Source organism: Saccopteryx leptura, chromosome 1, assembly GCF_036850995.1.
Source record: "Saccopteryx leptura isolate mSacLep1 chromosome 1, mSacLep1_pri_phased_curated, whole genome shotgun sequence".
Classification (NCBI taxonomy): Eukaryota; Metazoa; Chordata; class Mammalia; order Chiroptera; family Emballonuridae; genus Saccopteryx; species Saccopteryx leptura.
Window position 1 is genome coordinate 311,391,305 of NC_089503.1, and position 12,887 is coordinate 311,404,191.

The following is a 12,887-nucleotide window of genomic DNA, read 5'->3' on the forward strand; positions in this document are numbered from 1 at the left end:
CGGCTGCGGCCCAAGACTTCAGTCCGAGACGCCCCAGCCCCGCGCAGCGAACAGAGCCCGGCAGGCGGCGGAGGGGAGGGGGCGCAGTGGGGGCGGGGCGGGGGCTGGAGCCGCCAGAGCCCGGCGAGAGCGGGCACCTCTGCGCGCCGTGCTCGGGCCTCGCCTCAGCGCTCCCGCGCGCCTCCCGCGGGGCCCTCCCCCGCGCCGTCCGCTTGCCGGGTCCCCGCTGCGGCCCCGGGGTGCAGCCAGGCGGCCGTGCCGGGCCCGCGGGACGGGGTGGAGGTGGGGGAAAGGGGCGGGGATCAGGGCCGGTTCGGGGCCGCGCCGCCTGCGATGCCGGGCGCCTGCCGCAGCCGCCGCCGCCGGAGCCCGGGATGGGGCGAGAGGCTGCGGCGGACGCCAGCATTTCCCCGCCGGGGGCCCCGGGGGCCGCGGAGCCGCCGCCGCCGCTGCTGCCGCCGTTGCTGAGACCCAGCAGGCGATGGGTGAGTTGACCCTGGCGTCCTGGGGGCCCTCGCTGCAGCCCCTTCATCCCGCACTCCTGGCCCTCCCTCCATCTCTGCGCCGCCTCCTTCGCGCTCGCGGCGTCCCCAGTCACGGCTCCCATTGCCCCCTCCCGGAGCTTGACCTCTGGGGCCGGGGGCGGGAGCATTAGGCCAGGGGGCTGCGTGGGGGGCCGAGATGGGGGAGGGATGCAGGGGTTCTGGCGCCCCCTCCCCCAATCGGCTGCACAGTAGAGCTTTTCCTGGCCCCGGAGGGCAGAGCCTCATCTCTGCGACCCCTCCTTCCCCGGCTCCGGCTTGGGTCGTCACTGAAGCACCCAGCTTGAGCAGTGCTTTGTGCCCTGCGCCCCCCAACAAACCTCCAGCGCGGGGCGGGGCGAGGAATGGGAGGCCTTAGCTCCCGCCTCCCCCTCACCCCCGACCCTGGGCTGCGGCTGCGGCGGTAGAGGCCCAGGCGCCGTCGGGGTGCTGGTCGGGGGCGGGACTGTGATTGCCTTTGGGGACCGAGCAGGGGATGTGGGGAGAGAACCCCAACCGTTGTAGAGAGGCTCCCGCTTTTTCCACTGCATTGCCCACAGCGAGGGAGGGAACCTGGCTGGGGGAGGGCGCTATAAATATCTGCAAACAGTGAGTTCTGGAACCTGGGGTGGAGAGAGGAGCGAGCCTGAGTGTATGGGTGAGGGGGTGCCTGAGCTGGAATGCCAGGAGAAGCAGAGATGGGTCTCAGCCAGTCTTGGTGGCCTGAGGTCAGGTGACTTTCCGAGCTCTGGAAGATGCCCCAGAGGGGTGTGGGCAGGAACACAACCCCAGTGAGATGCCTCCGTGGTCCCCTAGAACTGGCACTCTCCACAACCCTATAGTCCTGGTACACCAGTCAGCGTCTGCCTTGATGGGGGAGTTATAGGCACTAGTGTATCACCTCCCGGGACAGTTACTAAAGATCTGGGCATGGGGCCAAGTGTGAGACTGGAGGGAAGAGCAAGACAATTCCTTCTCCTGCCCCCCAGGAGCTGGCAACTCTGTGGAGTCATTAATGCTTCCTAGTGCTAGGGAGAAAAGCACAGCGTCCTTGGAAAGTTTGGAAGAGGGGCTGCCAGCCCAAGGGGGAGAGAGAACTTGCTTGTAGAGATGATCACAGTATGCTGGAAGAGTTTGTTCACTCTATGGAGAACGTGGGAGAGGCATTCTGGTTGAGGGAACGGCCTGAGCAGAAGCCTGGTGTGTGCTGAGAGATGGATGGGGGTTGGGGGGTGTCAAGCACTCAAATGGCCAAAATGGGAAGACAGGTGAAGAGAGGGAAGCCAAGGCTGAAGGAAAGGAGAACCAGGTGGAGGAGAGGGAGAACCAGGTGGAGGAGAGGGAGCTGGCACTCTGTTCTGACAGGGCTGGGGGTGACACTAGCTGATTCAGCTGCCCCCCTTCTGAGGGTCTGCCCAGTGCCCTTGATGTAGTCAGGGCTGCTTGACGCACACTGGTGATCTCTTTTCTGTGGTAGTTGGACCACCTCAAGCAATCATCTTTCTTAGTCTCAGTTGCCATATCTGTCAAATGGGGAGAATCTTGCACACAGTTGTGGAGAGGACTGCATGCGATGATGCAGATGATGCACATAGGGTACCTGGCACCTGAGAAATAGGAAATGACTGGCTGCTGCGTTGGTATTTTTACCTGTAGAAAGGGACATCGATGCCAGCTGCCTGGCCACTCATTCACTCACTGGGTGTTGGTGAGGATCATGTGAGGGCTGGATGTGACTGGGAGGGAGCTGAAGGCTGGGAGAACTGAGTGTCCACATCCTTCTTCAAGGAGAAGAGGAGAGCAGCAGCGAGCTAGGGACAGGGCAGTCCTCGCAGACAGCCTCCTCTTGCCCCTTTGGGTTCCTACCACCTTCTGGCCACCAGCTGTGGCATTCAAGGGACCCTGCTGTGCTCTCCAAGGCCAAAGCCTCTTTGTTCCCCATACTGCATGGTGCATCCCCTCCCAGCCAGCTCTAATCCACCACATGGGGACCAGGGCTCCTTTCCAGAAGTTCCTTCAGACATTCAGGTCAACAAACATGATGTCCTCCTGTGAGGGGCGCTGTGCCAGGTAGCCAGGTGGCGAGAGTGTAGGCCTTGCCTTCAGAAGATTAGAATCCAGTTGGGCAGCAGATATTGCTGGGTACCCACGGTCCACCCAGCTCTGTGCTGTTTGCTTAGGGGCAGAGGGAGAGTCATAATAATTGTGTCATAGGGCAGTCAAATGCAGAAGCTAAAAAGCAAGGATTTCAGATCCAGTGGCCCAGGTTTAAATCCTAGCCCAACTACTTCTTACTATGTGACTGTGGACTAGTGACCCTGCTTCTCTGTGCCTCAGTTTCATTGTTTCTAAAATGGGGATGGTATACACTATTGCTATTTGAACAGCTTCGTTCAGTTTCTGGTGGGTGTTCACTGCCCTCCTTCCAGAATGAATCTCCCTGTTCCCACCCCTGCCTCCTCAGAGACTACACAGCGAGCCCCAATGCATGTGTAGGCCACATTCGTGTTGTCTTCTCCTTCTGTCTGTGAGTCCCTATCGGCAGGGACCTTTCTTTCTATGTACATTACTTGGGCAGGGGGCAGTGGTATGCTGGCAGCTGGCTGTCTGATGAGCAGTGTTGGCCCATTTCCATACTTTAAATCTTCCCAGCAGGGCCCATTTCAAGCTGAGGACAGCTTAACGATCTCATAATGGGAGCAGGTTCCCACCATCAGGTTCACACCAGCTCAGCACCTAGGCATTCAGTAGGTGCTTAATAAACGATGGTTGAACAAAAAGGAAGGGACTTGGGGAGCTGCCACGCCATACTGTACTGTAGAAGGGCTTGTAGGGCTAGATGTTGGACAGGCTGAGGGTGGGGCTAGAGACCACCCTGAATAAGTATCCACAGTAGTACTGAGAGCAGAGGGAACAGAGGGCTGGTATTTCCTTCCCTGGAGCTTTCTGCCTCTGACCCTGCCTTGCTTTTGCTTTAGATCTTTCTTCTAGGGACTCCCTTTGACCTTGGCCTGGTCTTGGTCTTCTGCACAGAATGGCCTGTTGACCCCAAGCTTTAGCTTAACAGAGCTCTGGGATGTGGTCCAAAGAGGTCCCAAGCCTCAAATTCTATTCCTTTGCTTTTGCTGTTCCCTTTTCTGAATGTTTCTTCCACCCATCTCTTCCTCTGTTCACTGAAACTGTCACCCATTAAAAGCCTCCTCCATAATGCCAGCTATTCACCCCAAATCACACCCTTTCTCCCCCTTCTGCTGTTGTCTTCGGCCTTATAGCCCCTCTCATGTGCCTATCCATAAGTAATATTAATAGCTAACATTTATTGCATCTCTACAGCAAACTGTGACAAAAGTACCGTGATAACCCCTTTGCAGATGGGAAAGTGGAGGCACAGTGTCTTGTGAGTGCTGACCTATCCTTTATATATTAACTTGAGAGCATCACTCATGTAAGGAAGCCTGTGTGAGTCCTGGCCTTCTTGCTGTGGGCCCCAGAGCTTGCTTGTTGTCACATGTTCCCACTAGACCGAGCTCCTCAGACCTATAGGAGCTCAGATGAACGAATGAATGAATGAGTCTCAGCCCAAGGGAGCAGCTCTGCTCTTCTGTCTATTCCTTCCCTTTCTCCAGCCCTAGTGGAGGAGACTGACCCTCCAGAGGGCAGCCTCAGGCTATGGCAGGATGGTCACAAGGACCCTGCTTGTCCCATCTCCCAGAAGGGAAATGTGAGGTTTCACGGGGGGCTGAGAGCCTCCCACTGGCTGGAAACAGGCTTGGTGGAAGGGTCATGGAGCATCATGGAGTGGTCTATAATAGGGCCCACAAGGGGGCCCAAGGCCTTACCCATAATCCAGAAGGTTAACAGGGTCCCTGAAATGGAAACTTCCCTGTTGGAATGGAAATTCCTCAGTTATTTTCATCTCTTCTCTAAAAATAAAATTGGAACAATAGGAATCATTTACACACCTAATTACTTTGTTGTTTTAGAAATTTAGAACTTATTTGGCTCAAGACTTTGGTTCCCACTGAAGCGGGCATCCCTGAGGGTATGGGAGGGGCAGGTTGAGGGCCAGGACTAGATGTTAGAGCTGTGTTGACATCAGCCTCAAGGCCTGCTGTCCTCCAGCTGCCCAACTGGCTGCCCAAAGTCCCAGAAGGAGCAGAAGCAGCACAGACCAGTGTCTGAGCTGTGTGGGTGGGTGTGGGGGTGAACAGAAGTGGGCTTCCAGATTCTGGTCGACAGACCCGTGATGAATGACTTTCCAGGCTGTTTCCCCCACGTCAACCTCCCAGTTGTAATAATTTGCTGCTATTTATTGAGCACTTTCTATGTGCTAGGCACTGGGCCAAGCCCTTTGTCTGCGTTATACCTGGAAATCTCTTAACTTTCTGAGAGATACTATTGTTTATCCCTGTTCAGCAGTGGGAGGGGTCCTGGGGCCCAGGGCTCAAGGCTGGGAGATGGTAGGGCTGGAATTGTCACAAGTAGGACCCCAGACAGGGCTGTCTATCTAGGTCCCTATTACTTTTTTCCAGGAGCACCTGCTGCTGCTGTCTCCATTGGGAAATAGGTCCCTGTGGGCTGTGGACAACCACCACCACCAGCACCACCACCACCAGAGCTTACTTAATGCTCTGGATAAACCCCTAATGGCTGTCCACCTTTTGCTGCCTGGGTGAATCATGGCTGGGAAAGGGGAACAGGGAGAGCTGCTGACGACAGGGGAAGGGTTGGACTCCCGGGCTGGGCACACAGGCACGTGTGGGGGGCTGGCACCATGCCTGACATGGAGAAAGTATTTGATAAATATATTTTAAAAATTTTTAAATGTTTATTTTATTGATTTTAGAGAGAGAAAGGGAGAGAGGGAGAGAGACAGGAACATTAATCTGCTCCTGAATGTCCCCTGACCAGGGATCGAACTGGCAACCTCTGCACTTCGGGACGATGCTCTGGCTAGGGCAGTATTTATTTATTTATTATTATTATTATTATTTTTTTTACAGAGACAGAGTGAGAGTCAGCGAGGGATAGATAGGGACAGACAGACAGGAACAGAGAGATGAGAAGCATCAATCATCAGTTTTTTGTTGTGGCACTTTAGTTGTTTATTGATTGCTTTCTCATATGTGCCTTGACTGTGGGGCTACAGCAGACCTAGTGACCCCTTGCTTGAGCCAGCAACCTTGGGTCCAAGCTGGTGAGCGCTCAAGCTGGCGACCTCGGGGGTCTTGAACCTGAGTCCTCCGCATCCCAGTCCGATGCTCTATCCACTGCGCCACCACCTGGTCAGGCTAGGGCAGTATTTCTTAAATATTTGTTGAATGGTGATTGTGAGAGTGGCGGATGAGGGCCACTTCTGGAAACAAGGCTGTTTGGCTGGTTTAGGTGGAAGATTCCTGAGGAGATGCTGGTGCTTTCTTCAGCGATTTCATTTCAGTGTTTCCATAGCCCTGGGCAGCCCAGACAGGGGAGGTGACTTGCCAGGGTCATACAGCCAGGAGGTAACTCTTCCAGTCAGAGCCTGCCTGGCTGGCGAAAGCATGAATGAGCCTGTGTGGCGCCTGCAGTTCAGAAAGTACTTTCATACCCTTCTTCTCACACAGTTCTCACATGACGCAGAGGTGCGGCTCTTCTCTTTTACCTGTGCCTGTGTCCCGGGTCAGAAGACCTGCCCTGGAGGGCACCCTACATCGATCGGTAGGGGGCGGAGGTCAGAGGAGATCCTTTGCCCAGGCTGGGGAGAGACGTACCTGAAGCAGCCAATGTTGGGGAACCCACATAGCCAGTGGGGACAGAGCCAGGCCTGAGCTCAGGCTGGTACATGATTTGACCCCATCTGGTCCTCAGAACAGCCCAGGACAGTCTTTGGTCTCTAAGCCAAGGCCTGCAGAGTGCAGGTAACTGGACCAAGGTCACAGCCCACTCGCCCAAGGTGAAGACCAGAGAGTGTGAAACTCTGCTACTGCCGGGAGGCTCAGGGGTGCCTGGCAAATGGGTTTTGGCTACTCAGAATGACCACCATTAGAGTCACTACACAACAAGGGATTGGCCCTAAAGACCCCCTCCTAGGGATTGTCCAGGGACCTGGCCCCCTCAGGCTGGTCTGAGGCCTGGCATGTCACTGCTGTCAGAAGTGTTTGGGACCTTCTGAGCATGGGCCATGGGCTTGTATCCACCACTGGGGGGAAATGTGACAGAAACCCTGGTCACTCCCTCTAGGCACTGGTATGTGGGGAGAGGTGATGCACCAGCACCCCCACTTGGACTAGAATTTCAGGTGCTGACTTTCCTCTTGGACCTTTGCAGATGCTGTTCCTTTGTCCAGAAAATACCCTTTCCTCCTCTCCTGGTTCATCCTTTAACCCTTTGAGTAGTGAGTTTTTTTCATGCTTGCTGACCCCTGAGAGTGAGGTTTGTTTTTTGTTTTTTTTCTGAAGCTGGAAACGGAGAGAGACAGTCAGACAGACTCCCGCATGCGCCCGACCGGGATCCACCCGGCATGCCACCAGGGGGTGATGCTCTGCCCACCAGGGGGCGATGCTCTGCCCCTCCAGGGCGTCGCTCTGCCGCGACCAGAGTCACTCTAGTGCCCGGGGCAGAGGCCAAGGAGCCATCCCCAGCACCCAGGCCATCTTTGCTCCAATGGAGCCTTGGCTGCGGGAGGGGAAGAGAGAGACAGAGAGGAAGGAGGGGGGGGTGGAGAAGCAAATGGGCGCTTCTCCTATGTGCCCTGGCTGGGAATCGAACTCTGGTCCCCCGCATGCCAGGCCGATGCTCTACCACTGAGCCAACCGGCCAGGGCCTTGTTTTTTTTTTTGTTTTTTTTTAATGAAATTAGTTCCAGTTTTTTTTTAATTTTTTTTTTATTTTTCTGAAGTTGGAAACGGGGAGGCAGTCAGATAGGCTCCCGTATGCGTACGACCGGGATCCACCCGGCATGCCCACCAGGGGGCGATGCTCTGCCCATCCAAGGCGTCGCTCTGTTGCAACCAGAGCCATTCTAGCGCCTGAGGCAGAGGCCAGAAAGCCATCCTCAGTGCCCGGGCCAACTTTGCTCCAATAGAGCCTTGGCTGTGGGAGGGGAAGAGAGAGACAGAGAGGAAGGAGAGGGAGAGGGGTAGAGAAGCAGATGGCTGGGATTCTCCTGTGTGCCCTGGCCAGGAATCGAACCCGGGACTCCTGCATGCCAGGCCGACGCTCTACCACTGAGCCAACCGTCCAGGGCCTTCCAGTTCCAGTTTTATTAACTTAAAATCTTGTTTGTTCGATAACCAATTTATGGAAACAAGAAGAACATGCATTTGCCTTTTTCTTTAAATGTTGCCTTACACATTTTAAAAATACATTGATCATACTTTGGATGGTCAGGAGGCATGAGGACGTACATGAACGTTTGTACTTCTCAAAGCGTTTTAAGACACCTCCAGGTAGCCATGCTGATGCCCACCCTAAAGGGGATTCTGTCTGGCACCATGGGATGGTGGGAACCTTGCGGGCAGGGCAGGTCTGTTGAAGGCTTGGTAGGACATACCAGTGGAGTGAAGAGAGGACCCGGTCAGGAGGACTTGGGTGGAGGTCACTCAGGCCATCAGTTGAGCTTACCCTGCCATTCCTTCTGTCTGGATGACAAAGGGATAGAGTTCTGGAAAAGACCAAGGGACCTCCTGGTGCGGCTCTTAGAAGCAACTCTATGGTGCAGCCCAGCCCAGGAGACTGTCCTGTCACCTCAGCCCAGAGAAGGGGCCAGGCTGGTCGCCTGAGGCCCTGTGGCCAGCTGAAGCCACCCATTGCACAAAGGGAATGTTGACGTCTGGGGCACTTGGGACTGCCCCAGAGTGTCATGGAGAGTGGCTGTGGGTCCCCTTTGTGATATGTAGGAGGAGATCTTGGGGCCGTGGGACCGCACTACACCCCTACTCCTGTCCCAAGTTGGAGCCTTAACACATCCAGGTCAGGTCTGTGGAGATGGGAAGGAGCCGAAAGAGCAAAGTCCCCAGGCTTCAGGTCGGCAGTTTGGTCCTGCAGAGTGGAGGACAATGCTCCTTAGAGAAAATGCATGTTGTCCAAAAGCTGGCAAGAAATCCATGTCGATGATTCATTCCAGCCAAAGGAGGCACTGGAAAAAAGCCTGTGACCAGAATGTTAGCCCAAGAGGTGGCAGAATGGTGTGTGAGATTGTCCTAGTTCTTTCACTATGATTTCCAAATTTTCTAGACTGTATGATAAACTTTATATATATAAAATTTATTTGTTGATTTTAGATAGAAAAGAAGGGAGAGAGAGAGGAAAAAAAAACATCAACCTGTTATTCCACTTATATATGCATTCATTGGTTGATTCTTGTATGTGTCTTGATTGGGGATTAAATCCACAACCTTGGCGCATTGAGACAATGCTCCAACCAACTGAGCCTCCACTGGCGAGCTGGATCCTCCCCACAGGAGCTCATGGCTGTGAGCCTGGCACACAGTAGGTACTCAACAAGTCACTGCTAGTGCAGGAATGAGCCTGAACTCCGGCTCTGCCACCCCAGCTCTGGGATCCCAGGAAAGAACCTGACCTTCTCCCAGACTATTTGCTGACACAAAAAAGGGGAGGCTGGTAAGACCCACCCGCAGGATCCTCAGAGGGACCTGAGGAGGTGACAAGGCTACACTTGGCCCAGGGCTTGCTGCTGCTGTTTTGTTTTTGCTCACCTTCCCCACAGTCAGTGGGATATTTGAGCACAGGGAGCCTGTTTTGAAACACTGGGTGCAGCACATGGGAAGGACTAAGTAATTAACACAATCAGAACAGATTGGTAGTTCTCATGATATAGAAAAAAAATTTTTTTTTATTGATTGTTTGTTTGTTTTTTTAGAGAGAGAGGAAAGGGAGGGCAGAGCATGAGAGGAAGAGGAACATCAGTCTGCCACTGCATGTGCCCGGACTGGAGATCGCGCTGGCAACCTCTGTATTTTAGGATGCTGCTCTAAGTAACGGAGCTATCCGGCCAGGGTGGTCACTTTCATGATGTTAAGGAGCAGGGGCCCAGTGCCTGCAGCCCTGTGTTGTGTTTCCTGCCACTTGGTGAGGCTACTGAGTGTCCCCTGTGGAGACAGTCGGGTCCTGACCCAAAGGGGCTGGTGTCCTAGCAGGCAAGGGTGGAGGGAGAGTAACTGGGTAGGTAGGGAAAGAGAAAGGGGTCATTGTTCCAGCTCCTAGTGGAGGCTCGCCAGGTGCCCAGAGCAGCCGAGTCAACCAGCTGTGCACCTGCACCATCCAGACAGCTCCCAGCAGGAGGTCAGTTGTGGTACTCAGGTTTCCCAGATTCAGGAGCTGCGGACTCTGGGCCAAGTGTAGCCTTGTCACCTCCTCAGGTCCCTCTGAGGATCCTGCGGGTGGGTCTTACCAGCCTCCCCTTTTTTGTGTCAGCAGATAGTCTGGGAGAAGGTCAAGTTCTTTCCTGGGATCCCAGAGCTGGGGTGGCAGAGCCGGAGTTCAGGCTCATTCTTGCACTAGCAGTGACTTGTTGAGTACCTACTGTGTGCCAGGCTCGCAGCCATGAGCTCCTGTGGGGAGGATCCTAACCCACTTGGATCTGTTGCTTCATTTTCCATCCTCTTCCTTCCCATTCCTCCCCCTGGCCATCCGCCATCATTTTGCTCAGAGCACTCTGAAGGCTGGAGTCATTTCCTGTCTCCCCTCTCTACCACCCCCACCCCCACTGGAAAGGACCCTGGGAATTCATGGAGATGAACCAGCTCTTTTGGGGATGTGAGCCCGGATCACACTGTAGGCATAACTAGGACCTGAGGGCACTTTTCCAAGCCCCAGATAAGGCCTGAGAGCCCAGCAGCATTTACTGAAAGGTACAGTAAATGTAGATTTGGGGGAGGATCATTAATTCATTCAACAAACTGAGGTTTGTTTCAGGCTGGGGCTGAGTAGATGCAGGAGAGTAGGCAGCACAGCCTCCATGTGGGGTGAGGTATGCTGCAAGGCAGGCCAGGGTCTTTCCAAAGATAGGGTCAGGGAGCCTTGGAGGAGGTGTAGTTCAGCTGAGCCCTCCTGAGACAGGCCTGGGGACAGGGGTGTAAGATTACACACCAACTTCAAGCCTCCTAGAGGATGTGGACTTTATCCGGAGGGCAGTGGCTCCAAGGTGGGAGGGGCAGCGTCAGGTGTGGCTTTTACGTGGCTCATGGAGACCAGGCTGGGAGCTCTATATGGAAGCTGCTGCTGTTGTCCACGTGAGTGTTGATCATAGTGCAACTAGCACGGGACAGTGGCACTGGAAGAGGGGTGGGATTTGGGAAGCATAGGACATAGAATAGACAGGGCTTGATGATAGGCGTGTGGGGTCAGCAAGAGGGAGGCTCCTGGCATGGGTGGCTGGGGGGATGGTCACATCACTGACGAGGCCCAAAAGGAGGAATTCCAACACTGGGAATTCCAAAGTTGTCCAAGCATCCCTGGGAGTCAGGCTCCGGTCACGGGTTGTCAGCACAGCTTGTTGGGAAACTATTGGAGTAATTTCTCTGCACCTTGTTTTGCAGCGGAGAGGGTCCCAGGCAGGGTGGAAACTGACCAGAACGCAGGCCCCAGCCTTCCCTGTGGCCTGGCCCAGGTCTCACTGGGTCTTCTCCTCTCTCCCTTACCCCCGCTAATGCTCAGGCCTCTCAGTACAGGTGTACCCACACCTGCCACCCTGTACACATGGCAGGTGCCCGTGGGATCACCACCCCACTCCTACTGCCTAGATATGTGGGGACCAACCTTTGTCCCCACTCTGCATGGGGCATCCCTTACCCCCATGCCCCACAGTGCAAGGCATGGAACAAAGCCTCCTAGCCTTAAGCTTGATTCTGTAGCCCTGTGCAAGGGAAGACCCCATGAGGACAGAGGAGGGGTGGGGCTGGCTCTCCCTTCCCATCCCCCACCCTGAGGCCTTCTGCATTGGAGATGGAGCTGAGGCTCTGCACTGAAGTGGCCCTTTGTATATTGTCTCTGGAAGGACAGGCAAGCCCAGAGGGAGGGCTGGCACTGCCGGGGCTGCTTGGGCAGGACAGTGCTGATCTCAGCTGGGCTGAGGGCACGGCGCTTTCTTGGGGCTGCTGGAGCAAGGGAGAGCCCCTGCTACGTGTGGGCATACACTGGCCAGGCTTGCAGGGCCCCCACACCCCCAGACCAGACGGTACTTGTTACTCAGAATCTGTCATTGGCTCTCAAAAAGAGTTCCGTTGTCATTTAGCAGCTGTTTGTGGAGCTCTGCATCCAGACTAGGCTTTGTCTTAAGGGGTGGGAGCAGCAGTGACCGGTAACCAAGGCCCACAGTGACCCTGCTCTCCTATTGTTGACATTCCAAGTGAGCAGGGTGTGGGTGGGGGAGACAGACCACTAACACATAAACAAGGAGACAGACAGCTTCCGTAGCGGGGAGTGCTGCGGAGCAGATGACCTGGGGAGGGGAAGGCCGCTTTAGCTGGCCGGTCAGGAAGGCCTCTCTGAGGAGGTGGTCAGCATGTGGAGATCTGAGGGAAGAGCATTCTAGGTGGAGGAAACAGCCAGTGTGAGGACCCTGAGACAGGTGGACCTGGGGTGTAGGAGGGACAGAAAGGTATGGATTGTGGCTGGAGCTGAGCTGACAAGGGAGGTGAGGTCAGCAAGGAGGCAGGGACCAGGTTGGCAGGGCCTGTGGACACAGAACTTTAGATTTCATTCTGAGTGTGTGGGGAGAGGGTACGGGGGGGTTACAGGGGTGTGTTGAGCATGGCCTGATGGGAACTTTGCGGTGACAGAATTTGTGAGGCCCTGTGTCAAATGAAAAGGCAGGGATTCTCATTCAAAAATTAAGAATTTTAAGGCAGAATTTTTAAAAATGGAGAGGCAGGAAGGAGGCCAGTGAGGAGGATAGGGGTTAGGGCCTGGGAGCTCCTTGGAGGGAGGTGCCGACAGGCCTTGCAGCAAGCGCCCTCCTCAACCAGGCACAGGGTGAGGCGGTGGGGGCGGGGGTGCATCAGTCTCACTCAGCTCAAGAGCTCAGAGGCTGGTCTATGTCAAGACTCTGGATGTTACCCCAGTTATTCCTCATGGGTGAGGGGCTGAGACGGTCCCACATTGAGGACGGGAACTCTGAGCCTGGGGATATTAAGTGACCAGATCACACAGGGGGTTGAGGAGGGGCCGGGAAGGATTTGAATCCAGCTCCCTTTGAGTTCAGATTCCAAAGAGCTGCTGTCTCATCTCAGTGCCCTCCCCTCTGCCCCCTGAGAGATTGGCGCTGAAAGGGCATCCCACACAGCAGCCCAGAAACAAGTTTCTGCTCTGAGAAGGCACTGGCTCTGGCCTCACCGGCCTTGCTTTCCTCAGTCAGCCTGGGAGGCT

The 12,887-nt window shown here is 55.1% G+C and overlaps 1 protein-coding gene across 7 annotated transcripts in view; it reads left to right on the forward strand.

Annotated features, from left to right (window-relative positions):
- The first annotated feature begins 311 nt into the window (after positions 1-311).
- Positions 312-12,887, forward strand: part of MGAT3 (beta-1,4-mannosyl-glycoprotein 4-beta-N-acetylglucosaminyltransferase) — a 31,228-nt gene continuing 18,652 nt past the window's right edge. For 5 of the 7 annotated variants that reach the window (XR_010748099.1, XM_066358451.1, XM_066358455.1 and 2 more), the window contains exon 1: positions 10,659-10,753. The gene's annotated coding sequence lies outside the window, so the exon portion shown is untranslated. Of the gene's footprint in view, positions 486-10,658; positions 10,754-12,887 lie in introns of those variants that run through there. The other 2 variants (XM_066358452.1, XM_066358453.1) reach the window with 2 other exon arrangements.